We start from the raw sequence: 22,670 nt of genomic DNA on the forward strand, positions 1-22,670 counted from the left end.
CTTCCAGTGCAACCTAGCTGATAGTCCTGCCAAGATGTGCTATGATACTTCCTGCATGACGAGCTTGTCCAAGTAAAACTTTGGTAGAACATGCAGAGGTTTCTCCACATTGTACATTAGTATGAAGCTGATGGATGGTGAGGGATACCAATTTGCTATATCAATCAATGCCTCCATTGTTACCTTCGACATGCAGGGTGGATCTTGTTCAAATATCATCTTGTACACTGGGGTGACAAAATGATCAGATAGTTGTGTGATAGCTCCTTTGAAGCTACATTCAGACAACATTTTACAATAAGTGTTCACAAAGGTCTTCGTCGATGTCCATGACCACTTCAAGCCTGAGAATTCTTGACAGACACAAATTGCATCCAAGATGTAAGTGGACATGTATATTTTTGCTTGCTGACCTTTGGGTGGTTGTTCAGCTCTTGTAACATCTTCCTTCATCCTATGAGCCAACATGTCGGACCAGTTGCATCCTTTGCCTTCACTGGCCAGTTGGTCCAACGCGATCACCCAACTCTGCGGGAAGGTCTCCATGCTCTCTTGGCCATACAAGTGACATGAAAAGAGGACCAAGTATTGATACGCCCTCCACAATATCTTCATCTTGTAAACCCGGTTGGGCTTCATCCTAAATTTGGTCGGATCCTTCACCCAGTTCTTCAAGATATCCCTGGAGTTGGCATTGTTGCTGGGTATGCGGAAAGGTGTCTCCATGGTGATCACTGGCTTCGAAATATGGTACATTTGTTCATAACCTTGTGTCGTGAAGGTAGCAATCTCGTCCCACCGACACTACTCAATTTCATCATCTCAGGATTGGTGTGCGAAACGATCCAATGTATCATGTCTGCGCATGGGAACACAGGATACCTGCATGCAATCCGATACAAGTTAGAGTTGTGAATGTTCACATAGACTTGGCGGTATTTGAGGTCTTCCCCAAATGTGCCTGCAAATGCAGCATTGACATCTTTCCATTTCATCTTGACGTCATTGTCTACAATTATCTTGGTGTCTTCATAGAGTGGAAAACTTGTAGACACTCGCTCAACTGTTGCTCCAGTTGCACTTCCATCGGTGTCCTTTCATCCTGATCTCCTAGAGGCCATTGATCTAGAACTGTTGAGAGGTGGACAAACATATGCTAGATATGGAGACATGGTGACATGCATGGCAAGAAATCTATCAGCTAAAACCAAAGAAAACTTGAGGAACGACATGCAACATCCCTGGGCATTGAATGGCAAGGATTGCACAATTTTTCCTAGGAGGCTGGGAGACTGGTCGCCAAAACTACGCAAAAGGAAATCCAGGCTACTGGGAGGCTGGATGGTTGTTGTAATTGCACAATGCACAATCCAGACAGGCCTGCTGGCTACTGGGATTGTGCAATGCGCAATTCCAGTTGCTAGCAAGGGTTATAGGCCCAATGACTGCATTGCGTGATTTTTTGGGCCAACAGTCACTACCTCTCAGAATTGTGCAATGCAAGACTGGAGGACAGTCACTGGGAAGAAATGCACATTTTCTGGGAGGAAGGTAGAGCCTTCCCTCTCAGGATTGTGCAATTCTATCTTGGTGAGGTAGAGTCCGGGCCAAGGTTTCCCAGACCCGCCGACGGGAAATTGAAAGAAAATGTGAATGTGAATGCATGGTGATACTGAGTGTAAGCAGGAGTGAATGATCGTGCATGAAAATAGTGAATGCAATATTTAGAAAATGGAACAACATGCATGTGTGTGAAACGAGTCACCGAATCAGCGACCGTTCGTGCAAAACAGTGTCATGCATGCGACAATAGTGAGATGCTAACAAAAACTAAAACGATGCTAGTACAAGCTAATTTGCATGCAAATGACAACAAGTCTTCATAGAAATCAAGCAGACACAACTCACACAAACCAAAACACAAAAAGCGACAAAAATATTGCAAAAGACAAGTTAAGCGGACTTACCTGGAAATAACTGAGCTGGATGTGTCGAAGACTCCTGGATGTGTTGTGGGATATCACAGCTCCAAGATCGATGTGAAAGAGTGAGCTCTGAAGCGTCGAATAAATAAGTTTGAGGCTCATGACGCACATGCCACTAATTTAGGAAAAAGGGACACTTGGAGGAAATATTCTAAAACGATCTTTGCATGTAACCTCCAACTGCTAAAAATAGATCCATAAAATTTAGGGATGCTTTTTTCATGTTTCTTTTTGTTATTTCAGGAAAAAGCAACCCATGCATGCAAGTCAATTTTTCTCGGTCCTGGGTCGAACCAGTGAACCAGATGGCACATGCAACAACCTACTTTCCTGGGGGAGAAATTTGCGCATTTGGGAGGGAGCTAGGTTGGATTCCTAGAGGGATCATGCAATTTCAAGGAGGAGCAGCTGACTGCTGCCTAGAATTGCGCAATTTCTGGGCTTAGCAGTCTTGCTGGGTTGATTGCGCAGTTTTCACTAGGAAGGTTGACTAGCAAGATTGCGCAGTTTCTGAGCCCAACAAGCTGTCAAATAGGATTACACAATTTCTGGAGGGAAGACTGGTTCCCCTCTAGAATTGCGCAATTTCTTGAGGGAGATTCTCAGCCAACATCTGGACCAAGTCCGGGGAAGCAGCCTGTGAGGGGAATGAAACAAGCTATCATGCAGAGGATGTCATGCTTCTAGAAAACCACTAAAGCTTGTGTACTTGATAGTGCAAGACATGCTGCTGAGGATGGTTGGTAGGGAGGCTCCAAAATGAAGCTAAGGAAAAATTTTGGAGGGTGGTTGTAGCAACTACAACATATTATTATCATTGTCACACACCATCTTCATTTTCATTTGAGTTATCACTGAGCTCAAACATTTTATTTGCTGGGTTTTACACATTGTAGAGGAGAGAGACACTAAAAAAGATGAAGACATTTGAGGATAGCGAGGAACCCATCCCATAGAGCGGTACTAGAAAAATTATTTGTTCCCTTCACAGGTGTTGTTTAGTAAAATATATTCTTTATATATCTAGTTTCCATTGGATTGTTGGAGTTACTTGTGCTTATTTTACTATTCGATTTTGATGTTTAACTATAATTATGGCATACATCAAGGCTTTTTCAGGTTTCTATCATTTGCTACAGATATACAATGTTTAGCACCATTTATATTGTTAATACTGCTTGTCATCCACAGTCTAAAGTGTGTCCTTTCTGTACACCTTCGAGGTGAAACACAATAAAAAATTTGGCGATTCCACTAGGGAATTTCTTATTATCGCTAACAATTTGGTGACTCCACTGCATTTTTAATCATGATCTAAAAACCTGGGTGACCTTCAGTTTTCAGCTCAGGGTTTTTCTTTTTTAGTCTCTTAATGTTGTTTACTATATTTTAATGCTATATCAGTCAAATTTCTAACTCTCGCAAGTTCTCTAATCTTTTCCGCGGGTCATAGGAACCAGCCAAGACAAGGACGACAAATTTTTCTGTGACTTGCCGACCGAGAATCAAGAAGCAAAAATTGCACTTTTCTACCCCAAAAGTGCAATTTGGAGGTCTATAACTCACTTTCTTGCCCAAAAGGTGTGATATCCTAATAATTAGGTCAATACCTGTGATTTTAGGTTTTCTGGGATTTTTTCTGATCTGTTTCTTGTTTTGTCGAGAGTTGTCTGTTGGGTTGGTTGACCACTGTATCATCCCTCTTAGGCCTTGATCTACTTTGTTTTTCTCGTCGAAGTGGAGTTTAGCCTCTTTAAAGCCTCTAGTATGCTTCCACCTCTATAGGAAGAGTTTAGTTGAGTAAGAAGTCCAAGTTTTTACAGAGCTTTCAACCATATTTTCCATATTTGTACCTTCTTGTCTCATATCTTCAAAGATAGGTTGTTTCCATCCAAAGTTTCATCTCAAACCTTGTTTGGTCATTTGCCTTAGGGTCCCATTGGTTGCCCTAGGTTTCACACACATCTCCTTATCTTTTTGTAGTGATTTCCCCCCCTTATTTTTTGCTTTTGTTGCACCACTTTCCATCAACATAGTGTCATTTGATCCCAGTCACATCGATGCTTAGATATCTTGGACTTCTTCATGTGTTTTTAGTTTATTTCGCCACCAACCAGCACAGTTTTTGCAAAACCAGTTTGGGTGGGGTTTATAAAGTTGATTTGTTGATCATTTTCTATTTTTAATTTCAGTTTATTTCAACAATATTTTTCTTTTTTCAAACATGATATAGCCTTAATTAATAAGCACACTTGCAGACATAAGCACACCTTAAGCGAAGGGCACTTGGTTTACACCACCAAGCCAAGACTTAACTTTATTAATTTACCTCCCCACACAGAGGCAAAAACATCTTGTTGATCTACATTTACCATTTCCGTGTCACTTGTCTTTTATAGCCATTGCGCCACCAAGGCATTTGTCGTAGAGACTCTTAGGTATTCATCCCCAATTTTTGTTTGGGCATATTACTCCTCCTTGCAGGGTTCGAGTTCATAGTCCCCCGAGTCCCCATACTAACTCCTCTTCTGGTTCATCTGATTCCTCATCTGATTCCAAGCCTCCTTCACCGCATACCGTCATCATGTCAGGACCCACTATAGGAGCAAGAACACAATCTGGTGTTGGCTCCGGTTCTACTCAATGGCCATATCTAGCAAAACCAACTTAGGAACCATTCCGACAGCTCCCATTCTACCTTTCATGGCTAGGTTAGGCCTCTTAGATTTTAGCCAGTTGATCAATGACCCTATACACCATGATGTTGGTTGGTTAGCTATGCCAACTAAGCTTCCCTCAGACATTCCCAAGTTTGAGGGTAATTTTGGATAGGACCCTACCAATCACGTTCGCTCCTTCTATATGTGGTTTTCATCCCATTCCATCACCGATGATTCCATTCGTCTTCGGTCGTTCCAAGACACACTCACTGGAGATGCTGCAAAATGGTATGTAGACCAGCCCGCCACCTATCATTCCACTTTCGTGACGCTTGCTAAAGAATTCCTTTCATACTTTCAATTACCTCTCTAAGATGGCACCAGTACGGAGCTCTTGACAAAATTCTGTCACTCCTCTGCCACCCATCTTTCAGATCATGTCCAGGAATGGTGTAGAAGGAGTGTCGTGCTCCGCCTTTCGAAGATTGTGTCTACCTTGATTGGTTTCTTAGGACTCTTTTATCACTTATTTCCAAAGATTTTGCGTCTCATTTTCCTCAGATAGAGGAAGAGGCTCTTCAGACTGCTCTGAGATATGACTTGATTTATGCTCAATCTGGTTATGTTTATACCATTATATTAGAGCTCCCACATCCTTGTGGTGCCAATGCACCAGGGGCATCTCACATCGCCGATGGTATCATTGGATCTATTTCACATCCTTCACCATATACTCAGTAGAGTTATGCCTATACGTAGGGGGCACCAGTTCCTCCAACACTTATGCCCCTCCTTCCAGCAACGTGTATTCATGACAAAGGACCTCTTATGCATTTACCCATCCACATTAGTAGATGTACGAGCTAGCTTGTGCTCAACCTGTCTACCAAATTGTTGCCCCTTCACCATCTTATACCTATGCACTACCGAGCGCTCCAACCTCTTAGCCATTAGCATCATATCCTCCCATGCATCCTCAGCCCCAGCAACCACCACCCCCAGGGTCAAGTGTTTGCACAGCAGAGTGTGACCAATCCCCAAAATTCAAAGAAAAATAATAAGGGGAAAGGTAACAAGGGTAACCAGGGTAAAAATGTAATCAACCCAACCAATGTAACACCAACAACCAACAACAAGGTGACTATCCCAAGCAGAACAAGGCTATTCGTACAAACAAGCTTTGTGCATGTTGTGGTTTACATGGCCAATATACTCATGAGTGTCCCCTCTTACCCCAGATGCGCCAAATGTGGGAAGCCCAAGCAACTTCTATAGGTCAACTGCCCATATAGCAATCGCCTCAGAATCCCGCGCCATCTCAACCAGTCGTGCTCACAAATCGTTTTCCTCAACAAGGAGTTGTTGCTGCTCAACCTCAATCAAGTCAAGGAGCTCACCTTCCCTAACCTTCTGGCCCTAGTGACTACCAAATCCTCATGATGAATTCTGACAAGGTCAATACCTCTGATATCAACCTGCAAACTCGGTCACGTCAATATGACAAGCCATTGACTTTGTACACCATTGAGTCCAAAACCAAAGCATCTACTGAGCCTCTTACAACACCAAATGGCCTGTTACAAATCCCTCAACCTGAGTCCATTTCCAAGATCACAAAGGGACCATTACACCGTAATGTGACTTCTAACCAAGCTTCCCATACGTACGTTATAGTAGGCGACTTGACACAATCACCTGCTACCATGTCAACGCTGGAATTCCTCCAGTGATGTCCATCTCAAAAGAAATCTCTACTAATTGCTTTGGGTGCAGTAGATCCTTTAGACGATATTTTGATTATCTTCCCCATTGACATGTTAGAACATCCTCCATTACCTCCATCTCCATCCTTGAGTTCCTCACAAGAAAACCTTTCTAAGGTTTTTGCACATGCTTTGATCGAACCTCCTTCATTGGAATCCCATGTCTCAACATTGGTAGATTTTTCATCTACTAGCTCGTCGTCTACCATTTCAGATGATATGTATGTGAACCTTCTTTCTCATGATGATGCACCAGTTATGGCCGCCGCATCATGTAGTCAGTCTTGCTCCCACCCGCCCATCTTCCATTATGATGAGGACATCATGGAAACTATATCTACCCCTAATTACCCTTGGGATGATATCCACCATCATGTGTACTTCCTGCCACAACAGTCTCATGACCAATATGTTGTGGAATCAAAAGACTTCGTCCATGATGAATTCGATTGGTTTTGAAACCCCATCCCTGCCCGAGATGCTTTCGAAGAAGGAAATATGGCCAACATCTCTCCTACTATCAAAATCAACATTTCATATAAGCCACAGATCGAAGAAAACATTACCTTGGGGGAACAATGCACCCTGGAAGAAATTGAAGCTTACACCAAGCTCTTCAAGGAATTTTGTGATGTTTTTGCCTGGTATTACACAGAGATGCCCAGACTTGATCCTGCCATTTTTGAACACCATATCGACACATGGCCCGATGCCACTCCTGTCCACCAAAATTTGAGAGACATTCACCCTTCTCATCATGAGGCCATAAAAGTTGAGATTGACAAGCTCAAGTAGGATGATTTCATCTATCCCATTAAGTATACCACATGGGTATCCAACTCGGTTCTTGTTCTCAAGAAGCAAGGCAGCATTCGTGCCTGCACGGATTTTCATGACCTGAACAGAGTTTGTCCCAAAGACAACTTTCCCACACCCTTTATTTTTCAGATCATTGTTGAGTGTGTAGGGCACAAGATTATATCCTTTATGGATGGATTCTCCGGGTACAACCAAATTAGTATCTGTCGTGTTGATCAAATACTGCGTTCATTAGTCCATGCGGAACCTTTGAATATAGGGTCATTCCATTCGGCTTAAAGAACGTCGGAGCCAAGCCACATTTCAACGGGCCATGTCATACTGTTTTCAAGACTTGGTGCACCTTATCCTTCCTTACATTGACGATCTCATCACTTGATCTAGGTATCCGGTGAAACATATTCATGATTTTCACACCATTTTCCTCCGATTTCGCAAGTATAATATCCGCCTTAATCCGTTGAAATGTATCTTTTGTGTTCCTGTTGGATGTCTGTTAGGCTTCATTGTGTCGAAGGACAATATCACTCTTAACCCCATAAAAGCTCAAGCCATTCTTGAGCTGCCACCTCCTCATACATTGTGCTAGTTACAAAGCCTTCAAGGCAAGGCCAACTTCCTTTGCAGGTTTGTGCCTGAGTGTGTGACCACCATGCATGGGTTTCTTAGACTCCTTTGCTCAACCATTCCATTTGTTTGGGATGATCACACTCAACGGTATTTTGACACCCTAAAACATGCTCTTACTTCTGCTCCCTTGATCAGTCCCCTTGACTTCACCAAGGATTTCATCTTGTATATATTAGCTTTCGCCCATTCAGTCATTTGGGTTCTTATTCAGGAAGATGATGATCAGAATGACCACATTATCTACTATGTCAATAAGAACATCATAGGACCCCCTGTGAATTACTCTCACGAAGAGAAGTTGGCGTTGGATTTTGCGTTCTCCATCCAAAATCTCCATCATTATATCCTTACGCGTACCACTAGGGTTGTAGCAAACTCTAACCCCATGACCTTCCTATTGAGTTGACTGAACATCAATGGGAAGTATGCACGTTGGATTGTCATCCTCCAGGAATTCGATCTTTAGTTTGTTACACCTAAGAGTAATAAAAGTTTAGCCCTTGCCGAACTCATTTTTGAACTACCCACTGGTGCACGTGATCCACCGATTAATGATGAGCTCTCGGATGAACACTTGTTCATCATCACTTTTAACGATCCTTGCTACAGAGATATTCTCACATATCTTTAAACCCAAAAATTCACCCTCATCTTACTCGTGATGATCAATGACAAATTCGATACCAGGCCCCTTATTACCTTCTCATCGGTGATGATATTTATCATTCTGGTGTGGATTCTATCCTTCTTCATTGTCTCACCCATCCTGAAGCAGAGCAAGTGCTAAATTCCTGTCACAATGGCGCTTGTGGTGGTCACCTCTCCGGTATGGCCACTACCCAGAAATTCATGCACATTGGTTGCTTTTTTCCTTCTCTCTCCAGTGATTGCATTGAGGCGGTCAAAGATTGCCCCAATTGCCAACATTTTCCCCATAGGCAAGAGCCCCACCAGCTCCCCTCCATCCTGTCATCGCAACTGGTCCTTTTTGTAAATGGGCCATTGATTTTATGGAGTGTCGACCACCATCTATTAATAACCATAAGTATATTATCATGGCAGTTGACTATTTTACCAAATGGACTGAGGTTATGCCAACATTCAATAACATGGCAGCTACCACGACCCTTTTCTTTTTTAACCATGTTATCACTCGATTCAGGGTTCCAAAACAATTGGTCTCGAACCATGGCTGAAATTTTGAAGATGAGATATGGCATGAGTTATCCTCATTGTTGGGTTTCCAACACCAGTATTCATCGTCTTATTACTCCCAAGGTAATGGACAGGTTGAAGTAGTCAACAAGATTCTCAAAACGATGCTTCAACGAACAGTGTATAAGCACAAGACCAACTGGAACCTTATCATTTTCCCAACTTTGTGGGCCCATATAACTTCTGTCAAAACCGCCACCATGTTCACTCCTTTCCACCTTGTTTTTAGCGAGGAGGTAGTCTTACTAATCGAGTGCGAGATCCCTTCCCTTCACATAGTTGTCAAACTTCTCCTTGACACCCAACCATTAGAACAAAGACTTTTCATGCTTAAACACTCCTCTGAAGACCGTTGCATTGCTTTGCAAACCATCGAAGCAACAAAAAAGCGCACCAAAGCCCAGTATGACAAAAAAGTCAATCCGCGTGCCTTCCATGAAGGTGATCTTGCTCTAGTGTATGACCAGGCCCATCCTATCCTCGGACATGGGAAGTTTGAATCATTATATATAGGACTTTACATCATTCGTAAGGACTTAGGCAAGGGGGCATATCTCTTGGAGGATTTTGAGGGCCAACTCCTTCCTAATACTTGCAATGCACTCTAGCTTAAGAAATTTTACCCATATAATATCGCATTGATTTGCACATGTTTATTTTTGACATGCATTTAGGTAGGTTGCATCATTTCATCTAATGACTTAACGCTTCACCCGAAAGCCATTGTTCTAAGAAAGGTCACTCCGTTGCCTCTCAAAATCGAATTTCTTTATATGTGATGCTTGTACTTTGGGGCCCTCCTTCCCTTGATACTTGTCATCTCACGTGTCGATTTTTGTCATGAGTAACTATGATGTGCTCATGTTTTCATGGTCCCCATCTAGCCTCTTCTGAGTTGCAGCGTCATCGAGTCACCCTTGTTCAGAATATCTACGATGAGTCACCTTTGCATCCATGAAGTCTGTTTCACATCCCATTATATCATGTCACAATATTCCATCCATATTTGCATACCATTCATCCTGTGTTGACCATTTTGGCCTTCAATCATACTGTCCACCATCCCCTCTAGAGTTGAGTCAGTGCCTGCCAAGTCAACCATGCATTTTATGCTCTGAAAAGGGAAGTCATCTGTTTGCTCCTCAGTCCCATTTTTCCCATCCTCCCTGGTGTATTCCATCAGTCACATTACTATTTCCCCTCGTGCCTTAGTTGAGGATACTCATTGCCTCACCTATGGCGGGCCCTATTCTGTCGAAATCAACACATATATTCTAGAAAAATGGACTAGTGGGTGGTGTATCTTGGTTCCAACTTCCACTCTCATTCGGTGCCTCAGATCAAGCAAAGGGAATCATCATTTCCCTTTGACTTGGTTGTTTCATGCTCGTGATTCATACACTTGATGGTCTAGTGATGTAGTAGATTGTACTAGTGATTATTGGGTGTGTGTGAGATGTTTCAGACCTCATGAGGGGGTGGCCCTTTAGGTAGCCCCCCACATGCCCGGATGCCTTCTTATTATTATAGCTTCAAATGGATTTCCATAGATTTGATGGGTTTGGTTCTGGTTGCTTGCAACATTCATAGCATGCACGTCTCCTTCAGATGATCCATTTAGTTTTGTAGAGCCCATTCTCGTTCAACAGGGATTCTTTGGTAGTTCTACCCTCCCTCCCACCCACTTTTTGAGGGAAGGTTCATTATATCTCATGTACTTAGATGTTATTGTATTCAGTCTTGACTCATGCTTTTTCTAGGCATACTTTGTATATGGGACACATTGTATTATTTTCTAGTTCAGTTATGCCAGCATTTCATGTACCATTCAACATGTATTTTATTGCTCAGTTTCATGTTTCTGAGCACATCATTATTTTTGTACTAAGTTATCTCACCAGGTATAGGTATGCCTTCCCCACCTCACTGATATCCGGTACGACAAAATAAAAGGATACTTACATTAGTCTTGCCCCCTCTATCACTATCCTCTTTCGCTTAAGCTCTATTGGTCTCTCTCTCTCTCTCTCTGACTCCACTTTGTTGTCTAGTGATTGTGTCCTTACAATGTACTTGGGTCATACTTTTTGACCCTAACACTTGTACGTTGGGGGGCAATCTGTTATCACAATAAATTGATCATCTAACCATAATTTACTAGATGGATCAAAGTACACCATGTAAGGCCAATTTTACCATAGTAAAATTGTTTTCACTGTGAAAAATTACTTAATAAACCACATTTTTTAAGAAATTTATAATTAAACCCATGAAGAATAATTAAGTAAATCACTATTTATTTAATTATCTTCTAGGAATAATTAATTAAACCATTATTTAATTAATATTCCTTGTCACATTTGACCCAGTTATGAGAAATAAATAGATAAATCATTAATTATCTTAATTTTTCTCTAGGAATAATTAATTAATCACTAATTAATTATTATTCCTTGTCAAGTTTGACTAAATCCCTTAGGAATAATTAAATAAATCATTATTTTTTTATTATACCTTAACTATATTTCTTGAGATGATAAATAAAACATTTATTTATTTATTATTTCTAAATAAAAGCTTAAATATTTTTCCCTCTAACCAAATATAATAAAATATTCCAAATGGTTATTTTTAGAATGGGGTTAATAATATTTTATTATTTCTCATTATTCAAGGTTAACCTAATATTTTGTTATAAATAGAAGGGTTTTCCATTCATTATTCACTTTGATTATTTTTGTTGTTGCATTCATTGTTGTAGCTCTGATTATTATCATTGTCGCACACCATCTTATTTTTCATTTGAGTTCTCACTGAGCTCAAACATTTTATTTGCTGGGTTTTACACATTATAGAGGAGAGAGACTCTACAAAAGCTGAAGACATTTGAGGATAGCTAAGAACCCATCCCATAGAAGGGGACTGGTAACATTATTTGTTCCCTTCATAGGTGTTGTTTAATAAAATATATTCTTTATATATCTGGTTTCCCTTGTATTATTGGAGTTACTTATGCTTATTTTACTATTCAATTTTGTTGTTTAATTATGATTGTGGCATACATCAGGGTGTTGTCAGGTTTTGTTTCCATCATTTGCTGTAGATCTACAATGTTTAGCAGCCATTTATATTGTTAAGGTTGTTTGTCATCCACAGTCTAAATTGTTTCCTTTTTGTACACCTTCAAGGAGAAAACACAAAAATAGATGTTTTTTCCACTGGCGTAATGATCTTGAGAATATTAGAAACCTCCCACCAGAAAGGGATCGAGAAAAGGTAGTGCAGGAAAAGATTATTCACCTCCTCACTAAAATATTTTCACAGTGAGAAAAGCCCAGGCCCTACGAATCCTCTCTTGAGTAGGTTCTCCCAAGTGAGGATTATATTATGGAAAACAAGTTACATGAAACATTTTAAATTTGTTGGAGCATCCCATCTCCACATACTAGCTAACCAAGTAGAAGCTAAGGTATCATGGTTGTGTTTTATAATAAATGAATAGGCCTTCTTAGCAAAGATAGAGTTTCCATTTATGTTTCCATCCCAAGTGAGAATGTTAGCCTATTCTGATAAGATAATACCAGCTTAGCATAAATCACGACGATATATTTCCTATTTGAACACGAAATATGGAGGTATGTCCAACTCATCTACATGCATCCAGTGGGTGGTGGAGATGTAACACCCCCTCCCCACATTTACTCAAGTTCACAAGCCCTGTAGGTAAATTTGAAGTGCAGTTCCACTATGACACGACTTGGCCTCCTAGCTCCAGTTAAGGAAATGGGGCATACAACTAAGACTTACCAACCATAAACTGACATCCTTCAGGGACTACAGATCACCCAGGAGTTGAAGAAACACCCTAGGTGGTCAATCCCTGAGCTAGCACTTTGTTTTAGTGAACTTGACTCTTAACCACACCATTGACATTTCCTGCATGCGGTTGAGGGCCTCCAACCACACTCACAAACATTGTTCCATGTGGTTATGACCTAAATTTCTTAGTTTAGTGTCTGCAGTCCCGAGATATAAGCCGCAATTCCATACTAGCCTCTAAATCCCTACCTAGAAATTCTTGAGACTTGTCAAAATGATAAATGACATAAGGATGATGCTAAACATTCAAAACTTGAACAAGAACTTGACCTAACCAGCCCTAACCATGATAGTCATTTCGATAAACACTTGGTAAGCATGTAATCTACAAGTCATGAATGCATATATTATCACAGGAGTCTAAAACTTATTTGAGAATCAAGAAGAAGGTCTAATTCCCTCTAATAATAGTTTTAATAACACTTGTTATCTTATGCATTCGTTAACCATCAAATACTTATCAAATCCTAAACAAGTCATAACTAGAGCACATTAAAAATCTATGCTCATAACCACCATATAACTAGATTATTAACCATGACAGAACAACCATCAATTAACCATAATAACAAGTACAAGCACTCATATATTACAATAAGAAAATAGCTCTTATTAACTGATGCAAAATCCAACCACGTCAGGGACTTCCACATACCACCCGACAACAGATTGGGCTGAACCAAATATTTCTTTCATCCAATCACCCCCATGCCATATTCCAAGCATGAATGTGGGATCTCAAGACATAGCCAACCAGGGCTTCCTAGAGATTAAACCAACTCCACTCTTAGGCTACTGCCATCTCGCCAAAACCATTCAAGAGATCATAGAGCCAAAAACAAGCTTGGATTCCTCTAAGTATCTTCACCAATACCTTGAGGGATTTTCTTTTATCCACCCACCTCTTGAGGGTTTCCCTGAGATTAAACCACCTCCACCCCCAACCCTTGGGATTTTTTTTGGGACCACCTCACATAGTTCCAAAACCTTCAGACAATCCAAAGCTCAACCAGAAAAGAATCCCATCACACCATAGCTATCCAAGAAATGGAAAGGCAAGGTTGAAACCACTATCAAACTAGGCAAAACCCATGCCATTGACAACAAATGAACCAAATAAATAAATTCATGTGCCATGCATTCACACCTCATTTAGGAAATCACACATGCAACGTGTTACCTGAAAAATCCTCCTGTTGAAACTACTTGATCCAACATTCCTTTCTTCCCTCTCTTTTCCTCTTCTTTCCTTTGCTTTCCTTTCTCCAATGCTAGAGTGCTCCAAGATTGATCTAAGTGTTCAAAAGTATGAGAGAATAGAGATAGCTCCAAAACTGAATTGCTAAGATATGTGAACTGATCCTCATAAGCCTTTTGATTATTGAGGCTTCTATTTTCTTCGTTTTTCTCTATTTTTCCTTAAATTTCCATCTCATGCAAATCTATGACCCTTCATATCCCTTTTCTCCTATTTTCCTTTATTTTCATAAAGAAAATGCCAATTAATGCCTCTTTGCCTTTGACAATGCCTTTTCCAATTTCCTTAGCCATAATAAATTTAATTGACACCCACTAGGATGTTTTTCCTAACATTCATCTTGGAATACATGTCCCATGACATTGGTCTTACTATTTTGCATTTATTAACTTTTATTACATGAAATTTTAATCTGGGGTTGTTACAAACCCCCCGCCCCCGCCCCCTTAGGGGAACACCATCATCGGTGTTATATGACACCTATGACCAGAAAACCATTCAAAACAAAATATACTGCTTATGGAGCTTTATAACTTTGCATAATGTAGTATTTACAATAAACAACTACTAAAAATGAAAACAAACATGACAAACAAGACAATCATACCACTTATTAGAGCTTTATAACTCAGCGCATTGTAGTATTTAAAATAGAAACCATACATAGATATGTACATATACGAAAAAATCATTTTCCTTCATCGGAAAATAATTAATGATACATATCCCGCATCTGATTAGCCATCTCCCATGTAGCTTCAATCGGGCCCAAAGTGCTTCTACTACACTTTAACTTGCTCGATTGCTCAGTTCTGGAGCATGAGTTGTTTTCGCTGCAATATGCACTGAGGTTCCAACTAGAATTTTCCTTTTGGTTCCACCTACAATACAGACTAGTCAATCACATGATCAACATCCTTCACATATATTTTAAGCAATGAAACATGGAAAAAATCATGGACTCTCACTGTCAGTGGTAGTGAAAATGTTAGGTCCCTATACTACTAGTGTAATCTCTTATTGTTGTTAGTGCAACCCCCCTTATTATATTGTTGTGCCCATGTAGTCCCCATCTTGTTATTATTGTGCCCCATAGAAGCCCACTATTTTTATTGTTGTGCCCTTACAATATTATTGTTATGTTGGCTTTGATTATATTATGCCCCTTAGACTCCTATATATAGAAAGGAGGTCTTGTCATTTGTATCATCCAAGAATTGTTCATTTATTAATGTAAAGGAAGTTGCCCCATCGAAGAGGCTGATTTTTAAGTTGTTGATCTATCTTTTCTATTTTTTTTTGAGGTGGTTTCATAACATTTGGTATCAGAGCTTTGGATTCTAGGGTTTCCTGCTCCAAAAAGGTCATCATGTAATTTTCGCTATAAATATTTTTCTACGACATTTCAGAAGCTAAAAAAAAAATGGGTAGAAATCATTATGAACCCCGGTTCCAAATTTTAGATATTTTCTCGTTATATTTTTGGAGATATGATCTGAGGAATTTAGGGTTTTTGCAGACTCCTAAATTAGGTTCCAAACATGTGACCTTTGGGAATATCGTCATAATGTTCTCTCTAAGAATCAAATTGAAATTTCGTAAGAAGTTACAGAAATAGGACAGACTGTAGTTTTCTGTGTATCTTTTTCAGATCCGAAGGTAGAAACAGTGACAGGTGGCATGTCGTACAAGTTTGCTATACTGAAAAATTATATAATCAGGTCATCCTGCGAGATTTGGCATAACTCTTTCTTAGAGAAGCCAATTTTGATCAGACTAGTGGCATTAGAAAGAGGACTCATAGGGCTACCACAGGAAGTAATTTCAGAAATGGAACATCTAAAATTACAAAGTTATAGTCGTTTCAATATTGAGCTCCTAAAATCAAGAAAAAGTGATATGAGGAAGTTTGATGGCAAGGATCTGGTAAATTGGATACTACAGATGGAGCAATATTTTGATCTACATGGTGTACCACTGTTACAAAAGGTGTTGCATCTTTATATTTAGAACCAAACCAATTTTTATGCTATAAAGGGCTTTGTTCTCATAAACCACTTGTCACTTGGTCAATTTTCACGGAGGAAATGATAGCACATTATGAGGATACAAAGAGAAACACCTTCTTTAGCTAATTGATAAATCTCAAACAAAAGGGTTCAATGGAAGAGAACATTTAGGACTTCCAAAAATTGAATATAAGGGTAAAGGATATTCTAGAGAAGAAAAGGATTAATGTCTTCATAGGGAGTTTAAAGGATAACATTCAACATGAGGTTCGTCTTTGGGAACCTAAATCATTGGAGAAGGCATTCAGGTTGGCAAGAAAAATTGAAAGCGGAATTATGGAAACAATGAATCCTACCACTCACAACTATAGATATGGAAGTGTTTTTGCTCACAACCTTCCCTAACCTACAAGGTTTACACCAAAACAATTGGAATAAAAAAGAGAAAAAGGGATTTGTTACAATTGTGATAGCAAATACACTAAAGGTCATAAGTGTGCTGAGAAGAAATTATTTTACATAGATTGTGAAGAGGAGGAAGAAAAGGATCAAGAAACATCAAAAGAAGAAGATATAGACTAGGAACCAATCCCAGAGAAAGAAGAAACGAACCCGACCATATCTTGTAAAGCATTGGCAATAATTACCACTCCTCAAACTCTTAATCTAGAAGGACATATCAAGAAGAAAAAGGTTCAAGAAGTGAAAGATCACATCAAGCATCAAGAACTGAATCCGACCATATCTTGTAATGCATTGGCAGGAATTACCACTCCTCAAACTCTTAAGATAGAAGGACATATCAATAAGAAAAAAGTTCAAGCAGTGAAAGATCACATCAAGCATCAACAACAAGTTCTCCAACTTCTAAAAGATAACCCCACTTTGGCGCAGAATAGAATGAAACAATAGGTAGATCAAAATCGCAACGAAAGAAGTTTTGATATAGGTGACTGAGTATTTTTACGAATAAAGCCATACAAACAAATGTCCCTCAAGCAAGCTAAGAAGGATAACAAATTATCAACCAAAGTACTATGGTCCTTACAAGGTGCTGCAAAAGATTGGTACTATGGCATAAAAATTGGAGTTTCTTGCATCTTCCTGATTGCCCCCAGTTTTCCATGTTTCATGCTTAAACAAGGTTATAGGTGACAAGATCCCAGTTCAAACAATATTGTCGGAACTTGACGAGGAAGGAAAAATCATATTGGAACCTGAAGAAGTCACGGAAACAAGAACCCAACGACTATGAAATCGATCAATTTTAGAGTATCTCATCAAGTGGAATAACTTACCCGCTGAAGATTCCACATGGGAGGATGAGAATTTTATACAGAACCATCCACAACTACTCAAGCGTTGAGGACAACACTTTTTGAAGGAGAGGGTCATGTTAGGTCGCTATACTACTAGTGTAACCCCTTATTGTAATTAGTGTAACCCCCTTATTATATTGTTGTGCCAATCTAGTCCCCATCTTGTTATTATTGTGCCCCATAGAAGCCCACTATTGTTATTGTTGTGCCCTTACATTATTATTGTTATGTTGGCTCTGATTATATTATGACCCCTTAGACTCCTATATATAGAAAGGAGGACTTGTCATTTGTATCATCCAAGAATTGTTCATTTGTGTAATTTAAAGGAGGTTTCCCCCTCGAAGAGGCTAATTTTCAAGTCGTTGATCTATCTTTTCTATCTTTTTGTGAGCTAGTTCCATAACAGAAAATATGTAGACCACTAGTCCAATCTTGTCAAGGATCTCAAAAAGCTTGCAATACTGAGGTTCCAACTTGGCACATGACCCAATCCTCAAGGATCTCTTATTGGGCTTGATGTGCACGTACACATGCTCCCTAACCTGAAACTCCTTAAATTACCTATGTTGGTATGCATAAATATTTTGTCTATCCCATACTACCTTTAGTTTCTTCTTGATAACCCACATTTCTTGTTCCACCTTTGCCAACATGTCCAGGCCAATCAACACCTTGTTCATTGTATCACCCTAACTTATGGGAGTATTATAATTCCACCCACAAAGTGCCTGAAATGAGCTTATCCTCAAGACATATTAATACCAATTATTGTACACAAAATCTACCAGTGGAAGATACTCTTCCCACTTCCTTTGTTGATGCATGGTGTACATCCACAACATGTCCTTAAGAATCATGTTAACCCTCTTTGTCTATCCATATATCTTTGGATGATAATTTGTATTAAAAGAAAACACTATCCCCAAACCTTTGAACAACTCCTTCCAAAACCTAGACGTGAACTTGACATCTCTGTCTGATACAATCTTCATAGGAACACCATGCAATATCACTCTCTATGAAGAAGATCTGAGCTACCTCACTTACTAAATTAGCAGACTTCACTGGAATGAAGAGAGTTTCCTTAATTAACCTATCAACCACAACCATGATGGAATCATGTTGTCTGGATGTCCTCAGAAAACCTATGATGAAATCCATGGAAAAGACCTCCCATTTCCATTCTGAAATCAAAATCAGTTGTAATAAATCACCTGGATTATTGCACTCTACTTTTACCTGTTGAAAATCCAAATATCTTTCGATGAACTCAGCTACCTCTTTCTTCAAATTCAGCCAATAGTAAAACCTCTTCAAGTGGTCAGACTCTTTTGATATCTTGGGTGACATGAATATGGCTTATAATGAAATTCCCTCTAGATAAGCTTCTTGAGATCACTATTATTTGACACATAGATCCCATCCCTAAATATCATTAAACTATCTCCCATGAGATGATAATCCACATCTTGTTCACCTATACCTTGTTGATGTAACATGTGCTTAAGTTGTTGGTACCTGTCGGCCTGTTGTCCTACTTGTAAGATTAGATCCTATAAATTTGTCCCATATGAAGTCATAGCTACTGTGTGATTTACCTGCACTCTTCTGCTAAGAGATTTACAATCTTGTTCTCCTTACCCTTGATGTACATGATCTCAAAGTCAAAATCACTGAGCATAGACAACCATCTAACTTTCCTAACATTCAGATTAGATTGGTCAAACAAGTATATCAGTGCACTATGATCACTAAATAGAATAAACCATATACCAATAAGGTAATGTCTCCACATATTCAATGCATGAATGATAAATTCCAACCCAAGATCATGTGTCACATAGTTCTGCTTTGCGCATTCTGTTTCCTTGACTCATAGAATACTACCTATCCTTCTTGCATCACGACTCCACCAAGTCCTCTCTTGAAAGCATTTGTACACACCACAAACTCTTTATCTGGATATGCAATCTTTAGAACTGGAGCATTTGTAAGAAATTGTTTCAACTACTCAAAAGTGTCTCCACATTCCTTTATCCATTCAAACTTCTTTCCTTTCATCTGCAAGGATGTAATAAAATACAAAATACGTGAGAAATTATTGATGAAACACCTATAGTAACCTGTTAATGTTGGGTGTGGAGCTTGATTATCTTCATGATTGTTCAGAGGTTTTTGTTTCAATCGTGTTGGATCTGTATTCCTAACAGGGTGGCAACACTACCCGTTTAACCACCATCAAGGAGGTCTAGGGGGGCCGACAATGACTTTTATGAGGTCCCCCCCTGGTGAGGGTTTGGGGGCAGTGCCTTCGAAGATAAAAATAGATGAAAAAATATCCTTGTAAACTATTGTAATTTCATAGTCAATCTAGGTCGTTCATTAGGCAGATGATCTAACAGTAGAAGTTATGTTAATTTAGGGATTTTTCCCTAGAAGGCACCCCATCGGTTTATATGAGGTAATTATATTGTGGTTGTGGATATTATTCCAAGTGAGAGAGAAAGAGAGAGGGAGAGGGAGAGAGAGAGAGGAGACTATGTGAGAGCAAAGAGGAAATTACAGTGAATATGATGTAGGTTGTATCTCTTCATTTTGTTGGATAATATAAAAGGAAGGATTAGTTGTTTCTCCATGGACGTAGCCCACATTGGGTGAACCACATATATTTGTATCTCTCTTGTTTTATGCAATTCTATATTTTTGTTTCTGCAATATTTTATGTATTTCATTGATCTATTAATTAATTTCTAACAATTGGTATCATAGTCGAAGGTCTATTTGGCTGATAAAATCGCAGGAGAGAAGGGTTCCTATTTCGAGTGGGAGAAATGGCAGAAGATGGTAGGTTTAGGGTCAAGAAATTTAAAGGCCAAAACTACCAGTTATGGAAAATGTAGATGGAAGATTATATGTATCGAAAATATGTGTACCTACCTTTGAGTGGAAAATCAAAGAAGTCGACAAGTGTGACAGACGTAGAATGGGAGATTCTCAACAGAAAGGCACTAGGAAAAATATGGTTGTGTCTAGCAACGTCAATGGCATTTAACATTTCAAAGGAAATGACAACATTGGCCAAACTATATGAAAAACTCTCGTCCTCAAATAAGGTATTTCTTATGAAGAGTCTATTTAATATGAAGATGTTAGAAGGCGATCTGTTGTTGATAATTTAAATGAATTTAACACAATTACTAGTTAGTTAAGTTCTATAGGGGTAAATTTTGATGATGAAGTTAGGGCTCTGTTATTTTTTTGCTCAGTACTAGAAATTTGGAATGGATTAGTTATGGCTATTAGTAACTCTGTCTCCAGATATGGTACATTAAAGTTTGATGATGTTGTTGGTACCATCCTTAGCGAGGAAATGTGACGGAAAATATTTGGTGAGGCATCAGGTAACACTTTGACTGTAGAGACCAAGGGAAGAAAAATGGAAAGAGGAAGGAGCCTAGGAAATCATAGTAAGTCAAGAAAAGGAAGATCCAAATCTAGATCAAGGATAGTGTGCTAGAAATGTGGGAAGAAAGGACACCTAAAGAAAGACTACAAATCTTGGAAAGGAAAAGAAGGAGATGGACAACAAGAGAACAATCATGAAGCGAATGTGACAGGTGATGTGTTGCAAGATGCTTTGATTATTTCATTAGAAAATATTATTGATTCTTGGGTGGTTGATTCAAGGGCTTCATTCCATGCTACACCTAATAGGAAAAATTTTCATGACTATGTTCAAGGAGATTTTGGACATGTTCATTTGGGTGATGATAAACCTTGTAAAATCATTGTAATTGGTAAGGTTTTTATAAAGCAACAAAATAGAAACCAATGGATATTGAAGGAGGTAAGGCATGTTCCAAATATGAAGAAAAATATAATTTCAATAGGGCAGTTAGGTGGTGAAGGTTGTGTAACTACATTCACAGACAAAACCTGGAAGGTCACTAAAGGAGCCCTGGTAATAGAAAAAGGAGAAAAGGTTGGTACATTGTATTTATGAAATGGTGTTTCTTATTCTGTTAATTCTTTGACCTCCATAGGATTGACATTGTGGCATCATAGGCTCGGGAACATGAGTGAAGAAGGGATGATGATTCTTCACTCAAGAAATTTGTTGTTGGGTTTGAAGCATGTTGATTTGGATTTTTGTGAAAATTGTGTTTACTAAAAATAGAAGAGAGTCAGATTTATCAGACTGGGGAAGGAAAATAAGAGAGAAAAATTAGAGCTTGCGCATAAACATGTGTGGGGACCTACTCATGTATCATCTCTCTATAGCTCTCGCTATTATGTTACTTTTATTGATGATGCAACTAGAAAAACCTAGATTTATTATATTCAGAATAAATCTGATTTATTTGATACTTTCAAGAAAGGGAAATATTGGGTTGAGAATGAGATAGGAAAGAATTTGAAGTGTCTCGGATCAGAAAATGGAGGTGAATACTACAACAAAGAGTTTGATAACTATTGTTCAGAGCATGGAATTTGTAGAGAGAAGACATTTCCAGGAACACCACAGGAAAATGGTGTGTCAGAAAGGATGAACATGAAAATCATGGAGCATGCAAGGTGCATGAGATTGCATGCAGGATTTCCCTTACAGTATTGGGTAGATGTTGTAAATACTGCTATTTATCTAATAAAAAAAGGGCTTTCAAGTTCCTTGGATGGTGGTATTCCATAGGATGCATGGACAGGTAAAAAGGTAAACTACTCATTTTTAAATACTTTTGGTTGTGAATCCTTTGTTCACATTAATAAAGAAAATATAACAAAGCTTGAGGAAAAATGAAATAAATTTACCTTTATTGGATATGGTGTTAATTATTTTGATTATCGCTTATATGATTATGAAAATCACAAAATCATTAGGAGAAGAGATGTCATATTCAATGAAAAAACCTTGTATAAGGATCATATGTAGGGAAAGAAGGAGGGAAAGAGACAAGAAAAAGATAACAAAGAATACACAGTGCTTAATGAGATCAAAGAAAAAGTAAAGGTGTCTGAAAATCATAATGGGAAACCACAACAACAATAGGCACCTCAAACACCTAAAAGTGGTGTTAGAAGATCTACCAAGATAAGTAGACCCCCTGAATGATACTCTCCTTCATTATATTA

The sequence above is a fragment of the Pinus tabuliformis genome, chromosome 5_1 (genome assembly GCF_031772625.1).
Source record: "Pinus tabuliformis cultivar Carrire ecotype Pingquan chromosome 5_1, CPIR1, whole genome shotgun sequence".
Classification (NCBI taxonomy): Eukaryota; Viridiplantae; Streptophyta; class Pinopsida; order Pinales; family Pinaceae; genus Pinus; species Pinus tabuliformis.